The sequence below is a fragment of the Lissotriton vulgaris genome, chromosome 1_2, assembly GCF_964263255.1.
Source record: "Lissotriton vulgaris chromosome 1_2, aLisVul1.2, whole genome shotgun sequence".
Lineage (NCBI taxonomy): Eukaryota > Metazoa > Chordata > Amphibia > Caudata > Salamandridae > Lissotriton > Lissotriton vulgaris.
The window spans coordinates 335,098,223-335,109,963 of record NC_141686.1 but is presented as its reverse complement, the minus strand read 5'-3'; the positions used below and the strand labels follow the sequence as shown (position 1 = coordinate 335,109,963).

Here is an 11,741-nt window from a genome sequence, read left to right as displayed (position 1 = left end):
CCTAAAAACATCTCAGGCCTGTCACTGCAGAATACCATTTGCTCAGCCCAAATGCTCCTTTTCAATACATAAAATTCACCCCTAGGGTAGGCCCTGGACAGCCCAGAGGGCATGATGCTGTGTATTTAAAAAGTGGCACTCTGTCCATCATCTCCTTGTGTTTGCTCTGCTTGCCCTAATTTGGCAGGGTATGCCCAGACTTGGGTCTCTTGCTCACTTTGCCACTGGATTCAAGCTAGCCTGGCTGATGAGGGGTGTTTCCCCAAAACCAGTGCCAGGATGCTTGTTTCCCGTGCAGGGAAGACCCGGCTTGGCAGTTCGGACTGGACTGTTCCCATGAGGGACAGGGTCAAGACTGATTTCCCTATGGCTGGGTCTGAACTGGGGTAGCGAATTGATCTAAAGAACGATGATGGATTTAACCCAGATCTGTGACTGGGGGTGAGTGTCTGAAAATTTTCAGTGCTCCGTTGATCATCTCCTTGTGTTTAATCTATTGAACAAGTGGGACATGTAATTTTAAGTTTTACATGTAAAAGTGGGGGAAAATTCCTAAATTCATTTTTCACTATTGCAAATCCTACTTCTCTCATAGAATAACATTAGAGATAACTTATTACATTTAGCAAGCTGTAATTTCCAAATGGGAGCAGGTTACCAGTTTATGTTTGATGTCTTTGGAATGGCAAAGAAAAGTGTTCGATTTTAAATTGCAATTTTGAAAATGACTCTTTCAGAAATTTAGCAAGTTAATCTCCAAACCATTTAGGCGCCTATTTATGAGAGGCTTGTGCCACCAGAGTGTTACTGTTCCTTGATGCTCTGCCGGTGCCAGCCTCTGAATCATATCTACAAGGTGACGTAAAGCCACACTGCATGGCTTTGCATGACCTCATATATACATATATAGAGTAATATAAAGCAGTACAAGTCGCTGCCTTGCCTTATTCTGCGGCAAGGATGCATTCCAGGGGCATTTCAGTAGGTTTTCAGTTGCAGTACCCATAGATTTTGAGGTTGCCCTGGATTTACTTAATCAGATAAACCTGTTCAGCGCAAAAACCTTAGATCTCCCTAGAGCAGGCGCAATGAGGGGAAATTATTTTTATTTCGCCTTGTTTTTTTCTCTCTCTATAGTGCATGAGGTGCCTCTGTTGGCACTAAGCAGCAAATTAAGTACCAGCACAGGGGGACAGGACAGGAATGCTTTGTCCTTTTTCACATTGGCAAAGGGTAGCGTAACAAGAAGACTTGCTGTCCTGCCCTACGCCAATTCCTCATAAATGCGGCCTTTACTGTCTATAGCCTGCCTCTGCATCACACGACTGGGTGTAGCTGACATTTGGATCTTGTGTATTCCTCCTAGACAGCCACACATAATAGAGAGGTTAGTTGTGCCTACATGGGCCATCACTGGTAAGATGGAAGGGCGGAGCTGAACACAGCCCTACTTGTACTTGAATATGGTGTGTCCTGCCTCCACACAATGGGGTGCGTACCCCTTGTAGTTAGTTGGAGCCAGGGTAGTTGAGACATAAAGACTATGCACTTCAAGGGGAAACCTCTAGAGCTTTTACCATTTCAAAGGGAGGCTCAGGTATAAATATCAGACCTCATACACCAACTCTTTTCATTGCACCTCTGAACCTGTCAATACTCTACTAGGAAGAAGAACTGCTATGCTGTCCAAATGGACTGCCACTCTGCTATACTGCGGCTCTGAATGACTGCTGCCTTGCATTGCTGATCTGCTCCCTGCTGCTCTCTTGCCTGAGTGAGAAGGACTGGACATCAGAGTGATTCCAGGAGCTAGTTGACCTGACTCCTGACTAGAGCCTCCCAGACGGAATGCTTCAACCACCTTGAACCCAGCACCTGGACTCTTCCATCAGTGGGTGCTATCCTGCCACATGGTGCCTTCCCAGTCCCGGACCCTTGGAAGTGCGCCTAGAGCCCACCTTTGGAACCAGCAGAACCGATGCATCTCCTGTGCTGTGCAGTGCAATTCCTAGCAGAACATATGCATCGCCTCCACTGCTAGGGTTCCCTCAGTGCAAGGGCTTCACATCAACCTCGCAGCCTACATTTGAACCACCCCCTAAGTGAAGCGTTCTCTATAAAGGCCCTTACATTAAATACATTCTCTAATAGATGGCAGCATAAATGATAGTGCATGTCCTCGCATCGCAGCCTCAAAGTTCCTCGAGACTAATGCTCGCCTCGACTGCTTGATGTGTCTCTGATGCCAGACTTTACATCGAAAGCCTTCATCGACGGGATCCTTGATGACAATGCAGCTTTGCAGCACCCCAGAGCTGATGTATCACCACTGCAGTGCAACAGATCCTCTGTGTAAGACCCCGGAATGCTCAGCAATCAGGATTTAAGGTACTCTTGTTCAGTGGGTCTAACTGGATTCCTGGAGCCGTCCCATGCACCAATGCATTTGGCCTGAAGTTGTGGCTTTGTCCTTGTCTAGCATGACCAAATTTCTGCAGTTGGCGCTTTGTGCTTTTTGCCCCTATTTATAGGGAAATCTTTAAAATTGCATATCTCAAGTTCTACTGATTGGATTTTTGACTCATGGATATTGTTTTATTGATTAAACCTTGCTCTTTGTTTCTAATCTAGTGTGAGATACTTCTGTGGTGTTTTTTTTACTGTATTACTGTTTGAAGTGTTGCATAAATTCTAGGGGTGGACAGAAAACTCTGCTCTGCCAGCCTAGTGGATAAAGCCAGCCACCCCTGCTCCCCGGCCCGGTCCCTGCTTCTGAAAGCAACCAGGCCGGGGAGAGCCGCCCCGGGCCCCAGTGGACCCCCGTCCCCAGCACCCGAACCCTTGGCTGGCTTGCAGGATGGGAGGGCTCCCACACCCTGGGGCCCACAGGATGCAGCACAAGCCCCGGTCCCAGCTTCAGAAACCTTACCAGGCCGGGGAAAGCCTCCCCGGGACCCAGTGGACCCCCGTCCCCAGCACCCAGACCTTCTGATGGCTTGCAGTATGAGGGCTCATGCACACCGGGGCCCGTGCCCCGGGCCCGGTCCCAGCTGCCGAGGGGTCCCGGGCAGAGCCTCCCCGAGACCCGGTGGACCCTCGTCCCCAGCACCCGGACCTTCTGCTGGCTTTCAGGATGGGGGGCTAACACACCCCGGGGTCCGCCGGATGGAGCTCATGCCCCGTGCCTGGTCCCAACTTCGGAACCCTAGCCAGGCCAAAGAAAGCCTCCCCGGGACCCGGTGGACCCCCTTCACCAGCACCCGGACCCTCTGATGGCTTGCAGGACAGGGGGCTCACGCACCCCGGGGCCCGCCGGCCGGAGCTCAAGCTCCAGGCCCAGTCCCAGCTCCTGAACCCTAGCCAGGCCGGGCAGAGCATCCCTGGGACCCGGTGGACCCCCTTCCCCAGCACCCGGACCTTCTGATAGCCGCAGGATGGGGGCTCACGCACCCCAGGATCCACCGGACGGAGCTCATGCCCTGGGCCCGGTCCCAGCTTCCGAACCCTAGCCAGGCCGACCCGGTGGACCCTCGTCACCAGCACCCAGACCCTCTGATGGCTTGCAGGATGGGGGGCTCACGCACCCCAGGACCCGCCAGCCGGAGCTCAAGCCCCTGGCCCGGTCCCAGCTTCTGAACCCTAGCCAGGCCGAGGAGAGCCTCCCCGGGTCCCGGTGGACCCTGTGCGCAGTGCCCGGGCTCTCTGATGGCTTGCAGGAGGGGGTCTCACGCACCCCCGGGCCCGCCGGACGGAGCTCAAGCCCTGGTCCCAGCTACCGAACCCTATCCAGGCTGGGGAGAGCCTCCCTTAGGCCTGATGAAAGCCTTGAACCTCGGCAGGCTTGCAGGATGGAGCTTAAGCCCCAGGCCCGGGCCCAGCTTCCGAACCCTAGCCAGGCTGGGGAGAGCCTCCCCGGGAACCAGTGGACCCCTCACCTTCATTACACCACAGGATTTCACTCAGCCCTCCGACTCGCGCATGTGTTAGACTCCTTGGTCCATGCTTCAAGACAGGTTGGTGGTTAACCGAAATCACCGCAGACCCCTGGCGCTCGGCATGGGCCTCCCCACCCGGCAGCACGACGCGGTCGGGGTACACTGAGAACAGTCCACCCCGTCCCTCCTTCAACCGCCCTGGCACGCCCCGAGGGGCGGCCGGGACGGGTGGACGGGGAATGGCGTGGAAGCGGTTGAATCTCTCTTGGCCCTGTGGACACGGCAAAGCTGCTGCCAGGGGGGCTGTATCACCCTCTGCCAGAGTGGAGGGCCATCTGCCAGCCCAAAGCCTTCCAAGCCAAGCCGGTCGCGGCACACCACCGCAGAGGAAATGCGCCCTGCGGGGGCCAGGTAGGGCCAGGGCACCGATCCCGTGGAGGGGACCTGGAACTTCTGGGCCACCGACCTTGTCTCTGAGCGAACTGCACGAACCCCACCCGTTAACCGCTTGACAGTTTCACGCCCTCTTGAACTCTCTCTTCAAAGTTCTTTTCAACTTTCCCTTACGGTACTTGCTGGCTATTGGTCTCACGCCTGTATTTGGCCTTAGATGGAGTTTACCACCCCCTTGGGCTGCATTCCTAAGCAACCTGATTCCGAGAAGCCCTGATCACCGTCCGCGGGGTTAGCCTCAATCAGAAGGACTTGGGCCCCCTGAGCGACGCCGTGGAGTCGGTCTTCTGTACACCACATTTCGAGCGCCTGCCGCCGGGCAGGGATTCGGAGCTGGGCTCTTCCCTCTTCATTTTCCGTTACTGGGGGAATCCTGGTTAGATTCTTTTCCTCTGCTTAGGAATATATGCTTAAATTCAGCGGGTCGCCACGTCTGATCTGAGGTTCTAGCTGGAAGAATGACGCCGGGGCTTCAAAGGAGGTAGCCCTGGGAAGGCCAGGCCTCCCTGCCGGAGCAGGGGGTGCCTGGCTTCCCGGCAGCATGCGCCCTCTTTCCCCTGATTGGATCTGGAGTGGTTTCGCCCTCCCCGGGAAGCCAGCCGCGGAGGCGTGCACGCTGGCAGCCATTGGGATACCACAGACAGCCACGCCTGGCATGCCGCTAGGCGCCCCGGGACCGGTCGCCGGACCCCTTTCTCGAAGGCCAGACACGACAGGGGCGTACCTCCGTGGCAGGACCTGGCGAGGGACCCTGCCACAGGCGATCAGGGGGTCTGACCTTGTGGGGGACGAAGGGGAAGTAGAGCTAACCCTGTGTCCTGGGGAACCCCGGGGTGATTGACGATCGAGTGACCCTCAGACAGGCGTAGCCCCGGGAGGAACCCGGGGCCGCAAGGTTTGTTTGAAGTGTCGATGATCAATGTGTCCTGCAATTCACACTAATTCTCGCAGCTAGCTGCGTTCTTCATCGACTCACGAGCCAAGTGAACCACTTCCAAGAGTAACAGGCAACTTTTCAAAAAAAATTTGCCCACCTGCGGGTGCAGGAGAGGCGGGAAGAAGGCGACACCATCCATCCGCTGCCCACGCGGCGAGACAGCCCGGATCCTCAAACAATGTAGGGATACTCTCCTGCCCCCTCTGGTTGATATTATGAATAGAGCCATGAGGGAGGGCCTTTTTCCCACCCAATGGAAAAACACGGTGGTAAAACCTTTACTTAAAAAGGCCTCTTTGGATCCTGCGGTTCTAAAAAAAATTCGGCCCATATCACTGCTTCCAGCTTCAGCAAAGATGCTAGAAGCACATCTTAACAAGCATCTTGCCACATTTGTAGAGAGCTCGGGCTGTCTTGACTCTTCCCAACATGGTTGCAGGAGGGAACACAGCACCGAGTCGGCCCTCACCATAGTGTTGGATAATATCCGCACGCGTGTTGATGGGGGCCAGACCACCCTTCTGATCCTTCTGGATCTGACGGCGGCCTTCAATACCCTTTCTCCTTCAGTGTTAACAGCTCGGCTGAGGGAGGTTGGGGTTCAGGGTGCAGCTCTAGATCTACTCACTTCTTTCCTCAATCAACGAGTGCAAAGAGTGAAGTTGGGGGAGTATCTATCTCCGTCCCTGCCTGTGCAATGTGGGGTTCCCCAGGGGTCGGCTCTTAGTCCGACCCTATTCAACATCTATGTGACCCCACTTGCCAGGCTTATTAGATCTTATGGGATGGAGATAGTATCCTATGCGGATGACACCCAGATCCTTGTCTCTCTCTCCCAGTCTAGCGTGCCGACTGCCTCCAATTTTAGATCTTGTATGGAGGCAGTCGGACAATGGATGATACATAATTCATTGAAACTGAATGGAGAGAAGACGAAGGTGATGGTGTTTGGAGGGAAAGATGACGTATGGTCATCCTGTTGGTGGCCAGACTCATTAGGAGTTTGCCCCACCCCTACCTCCTCTGCAAAAAATCTTGGGGTCATGATTGATCCTGCCCTCAACCTGGGCAAACAGGTTAGTAGAACCATCTCTACCTGCTGGGGCATCATCCACATACTGAAGAGGATAAGGCACTACCTATCACTGCAGGCAAGGAAACAGCTTGCAGTTGCTCTCATTGGCTCCCGGCTGGACTACTGCAATGCGCTGTATGCGGGACTGAATAAAAGTCTACTGCAGCGCTTGCAGGTAGTCCAGAACGCTGCTGCCAGGTTTGTCCTGGATCTCCCCAAACGTGCCTCAGCTACAGCGGCTAGAAAGCTGTTACACTGGCTCCCTGTTGAGGACCGTATCCACTTCAAGACCCTATGTATGACCTATAGGGCCCTTGCTAAAAATAGTCCCACTGGTGTAGGATCTATCTTGTCCCGCTATATTCCCTCTAGGGATTTGCGTTCCTCTAGTATACTCCTCTGTGAGCCCCTCGATTCAGAAGAGCTAAATGGGGTGGCAGGGCTTTTTCCACCTTAGCGCCCAAGTGGTGGAATGCCCTCCCACTGGAATTAAGATCCCTACTCACTCTTCAGGCATTCAGAAGTGCTCTGAAGACGCATCTTTTTGTGCAGGCTTATCTGTAATGGTGTCATGCTTATGTTTATGATATGCTTTGTTAGGCACCTTGATGCCTTCGGGTTATTGTCTGCGCGATATACATTTTATTCAAATCAAATCAATCGCCCTCTTCAAGGCTTCCCCTCTGTGAGTCAGACTGCACAGTTGGGAGAAAAAACAATGCCAGGCGCTCTGCCCGGGAGTCCCTCCACCCACCCACGGGTGAGGAAGGGGGCTCCCGGTGCAACAGGAGCAGGCAACCCCGCAGCTGCCAGTCCCTCCCGGGGTAACCGGGAGGGACCGCGCGAGTCTTTTTACCCCTCGGCCCGACTGCATGAGACCAGGTCGAACTCGGTACCTGGCAATGAGGGAGTGTCGCTCCGCCTGCATGCCAGCCGTCGGTCACCAGGCGGCCGGAGACGTGCCCGCGGGCTGACGATCAGCCCACCCTACCCTTTGCCTGGGTCGGAGGCGCCAGACGGGAAGAGACAGGTGGCTCACCATCCCGCACGCCTCCCACTGAGAGGAGCTGGGGTCCCCTTTGCAGGCCCTCTGCCCCTTTTCTTCCAGGCCGCCCTGCCGCATGAGATGGGCCGCTCCTCGGTCACCTGTACCCCGGTCGGGCCGGGACTCGGGCACGGGAGGGCCCAGCCGGTGTCAGGGCCTTTTCAGGAGAGGGGTTGTACCAGCCTGGGGATGCACTGCCATTCGGTAACCCCCTCACCGCAGGGGGGGGGTTTGTGCCGGGTGAACTTGGGTTCTGTCTCGGAGAGGGACAGGGGACGGGAACCGCCCCCATGTCCGGTACCTCATGCATCGGTCGGGCCCTTCCCCGGGGGGAAGAGGCCAGCCGAAGTCCTGGTCCTCACCCACGCACCATGCGGGCGCAGACTGCTCCGCTGGCCGGGGCGCACCAGGGCAGGGCCCAGCCCTGTGCCTAGGGTGGGTGCTTGCAGGAGGCAGCCGAGGGCTTCGGGCTGGCATTGTTGGTCGCTCGGGCTGCTCCGCCGTTAATGATCCTTGCGCAGGTTTACCTACAGAAACCTTGTTACGACTTTTACTTCCTCTAGATAGTCAAGTTTGATAGACTTCTTGGTGCTCCGCCAGGGCCGTTGCCTACCCCGGCAGGGCCGAACCGAGGACCTCACTAAACCATGCAATTGATAGTAGAGACAGGCAGTGTGTACAAAGGGCAGGGACTTAATCAATACGAGCTTATGATCCAGACTTGCTGGTAATTCCTCCATCCTGGGAAATAATTGAAATTCCCAATCCCTATCACGAACGGTGTTCAGCAGGTTACCCGCAGCTGTCGGCGAAGGGTAGACACATGCTGATCCGTTCAGTGTAGTGCGTGTGCAGCCTGGACATCTAAGGGCCTCACAGACCTGTTATTGCTCGATATCGTGGGGCTGAACGCCACTTGTCCCTCTAAGAAGTTGTACGCCAACCGCTGGGGGTCGTGTAACCAGTTAGCATGGAGGAGTCTTGTTCACTATCGGAATTAACCAGACATATCGCTCCACCAACTAAGAACGGCCATGCACCACCACCCACAGAATCGAGAAAGAGCTATCAATCTGTCAATCTTTTCTGTGTCCCGGCCGGGTGAGGTTTACCGTGTTGAGTCAAATTAAGCCACAGGCTCCACTCCTGGTGGTGTCCTTCCGTCAATTCCTTTAAGTTTCAGCTTTGCAGCCATACTCCCCCCCGGAACCCAAAGACTTTGGTTTCCCGGAAGCTGCTCAGCGTGTCATGGGAATAATGCTGCCAGGTCGCTAGTCGGCATCGTTTATGGTCGGAACGGTATTTGATCGTCTTCGAACCTCCAACTTTCGTCCAACTTGATGAATGAAAACATTCTTGAAAAAATGCTTTCGCTTTGGATCGTCTTGCGCCGGTCCAAGAATTTCACCTCTAGCGGCACAATACAAATGCCCACGGCCGTCCCTCTTAATCATGGCCCCAGTTCAATCAATCAATCAATCAATCAAAGACATTTATAGAGCGCACCACTTACCCATCGGGTCTCAGGGCGCTGGGGGAAGGGGGGTGCCGTTACTGCTCGAACAGCCAGGTCTTGAGCTTCTTCCTGAAGGAGAGGTGGTCTTGGGTCAGGCGCAGGTCGGTCGGGAGGGAGTTCCAGGTCTTGGCGGCCAAGTAGGAGAAGGACCTTCCTCCTGTTGTCGCTCTACGGATGCGTGGGACGGCGGCGAGGGCGTGGCTGGCTGATCGGAGGTGGCGTTTGGGAGCGTAGAAGTTGATTCGGTTGTTGAGGTAGCTCGGGCCTTGATCGTGCAGGGCTTTGTGTGCGTGGGTGAGGAGACGGAATGTGATTCTTTTGTTGACGGGGAGCCAGTGCAGGTCTCTCAGGTGTCCGGAGATGTGGCTGTTACGTGGGATGTCGAGGATGAGTCTGGCTGAGGCGTTCTGGATCCGCTGAAGTCTCTTCTGGAGCTTGGCGGTGGTTCCGGCGTAGAGGGCGTTGCCGTAGTCCAGTCGGCTGGTGACGAGGGCCTGGGTGACGGTCTTCCTGGTCTCCGTGGGGATCCACCAGAAGATCTTCCGTAGCATGCGCAGGATGTCTAAGCATGCTGAGGAGACGGCGTTGACTTGCTTGGTCATGGAGAGGGAGGAGTCCAGGATGAAGCCCAGGTTGCGTGCGTGGTTAGTCGGTTTGGGTGCGGTGCCCAGGGCGGGGGGCCACCAGGAGTCGTCCCAGGCGGTGGGCGTGGAGCCCAGGATGAGGACCTCCGTCTTGTCTGAGTTCAGTTTCAGGCGGCTGGTCGTCATCCACTCGGCTACCTCCTTCATCCCTTCGTGCAGGTTGGCTCTGGCTGCGGCGGGGTCGTTGGTCAGGGAGAGGATCAGCTGGGTGTCGTCGGCGTAGGAGATTATGTTGAGGTGGTGTTGGCGTGCGATGGCTGCGAGGGGGCTCATGTAGACGTTGAAGAGGGTAGGGCTCAGCGAGGCTCCTTGAGGGACGCCGCAGATGACTTCGGTGGCTTCTGACTTGTATGGTGGTAGGCGGACTCTCTGTGTTCTTCCGTCGAGGAAGGAGACGATCCATTCCAGTGCCTTCTCCTGGATTCCGACGTTGCTGAGGCGCTGCACTAGGGTACGGTTGCAGACAGTGTCGAAGGCCGCGGAGAGGTCTAGGAGGATGAGGGCCGCTGTTTCTCCGTTGTCCATCAGGGCTCTAATGTCGTCGGTGGCGGTTCCGAAAACCAACAAAATAGAACCGGAGTCCTATTCCATTATTCCTAGCTGAAGTGTTCAGGCGACCGTTCTGCTTTGAACACTCTAATTAATTCAAAGTAAACGCTTCAGACGCCCAGGACACTCAGTCAAGAGCAGCAAGGAGGCGTAAAGAGGCAGGGGCTGGGACAGGCGGTAGCTCGCCTCGTGGCAGACCGCCAGCTCGATCCCAAGATCCAACTACGAGCTTTTTAACTGCAGCAACTTTAATATACGATATTGGAGCTGGAATTACCGTGATTGCTGGCACCAGACTTGCCCTCCAATGAATCCTCGTTAACGGATTTAAAGTGTACTCATTCGAATTACAGCGCCTCGAAAGAGTCCTGTATTGTTATTTTTCATTACTACCTCCCCGAGTCGGGAGTGGGTAGTTTGGACGCCTGCTGCCTTCCTTGGATGTGGTAGCCGTTTCTCAGGCTCCCTCTCAGGAATCAAACCCTGATTCCCCGTTACCAGTGGTCACCATGGTAGGCACAGAAAGTACCATCGAAAGTTTATAGGGCAGACATCCGAATGTATCATCACCGTCATGGGGATGTGCGATCTGCCCGAGGTTATCTAGAGTCACCAAAGCGGCCGGGCGAGCCCGGATTGGTCTTGGTCTAATAAATGCACGCATCCCGGGAGGTCAGCGCTCATCGGCATGTATTAGCTTTAGAATTACCACAGTAATCCAAGTAAAAGATGGAGCGATCAAAGGAACCGTAACTGATTTAATGAGCCATTTGCAGTTTCACTGTACCGGCCGTGTGTACTTACACGTGCATGGCTTAATCTTTGAGACAAGCATATGCTACTGGCAGGCTCAACTAGGTGGCAGCACCTGATGACGGGATGGAAGCCGCGTGCCCATCTCCCCAACCTGCAACCTTCGCGCTCGCCCTCCATCTCTCTGTAGCCTGCCAGGGGAAGGAGCCCGTCTGCCTGGGTGGGAGGATTCGTGGGAGGGGTGTGGAGTGGTGCGGTCACACTGGCACTGGAAGACCCAGCTGTCTCCCTCTGTAGAGAGAGGTGGGCTGAGGCTCAGCCTGAGGGAGACGCAGGGGTGCCGGAGTTTGGTGGCGGCGGTACCCCTCGGAAAGGTCGTTCCGAGCTGCTGTGGAAATGTGCCAGGCAGAGAGGGGTGACAGTGTGGCGCGAGGGTCTATGGACCTGCTGGGCAGCAGCAGCCGAGGGCCTGGCACCACCGACCCCTTCTGCTTGGGTCCGACCACGAGCTGCCTTCGCTCTGCTTGGCGGTAGGCCCTCGAGTCAGACGGTCTGTGCGGGGTGGAAGCTCTTTGCTTGAAACAACATCAAGGTCGGCCAAGCAGTCCATCCCCAAACGGACCGAGAGTGCCCAATGAATCAGAGTACAGCCGGGGCATCCCCTGGCAGGCCACCCTGCGCAGGGTGTATGCTGGCTTAGCATCCCCTGCCTGCCTGCTGCCCGGGCAAGCAGACTCAGAGAAAAAGGACCATCGGAAAGGGGCCCGAGAGGCAGGTGCGTACCAAGGCCCCTGGGGGCCCCGGCTGACAGGCCCGGGTGGTGCCTTCCCCCGT

General features: G+C 55.7%; 1 non-coding gene and 1 pseudogene across 1 annotated transcript; both read right to left on the bottom strand.

The window, feature by feature from the left end:
- Window positions 1–5,237: 5,237 nt before the first annotated feature.
- Window positions 5,238–5,391, bottom strand: LOC147736690 (5.8S ribosomal RNA). Its single transcript, XR_015307794.1, has one exon. It is a non-coding gene; the product is annotated as a 5.8S ribosomal RNA (ribosomal RNA).
- A 2,558-nt stretch (window positions 5,392–7,949) lies between these two features.
- On the bottom strand, window positions 7,950–11,015 carry LOC147736689 (18S ribosomal RNA; annotated as a pseudogene).
- Window positions 11,016–11,741: the final 726 nt, after the last annotated feature.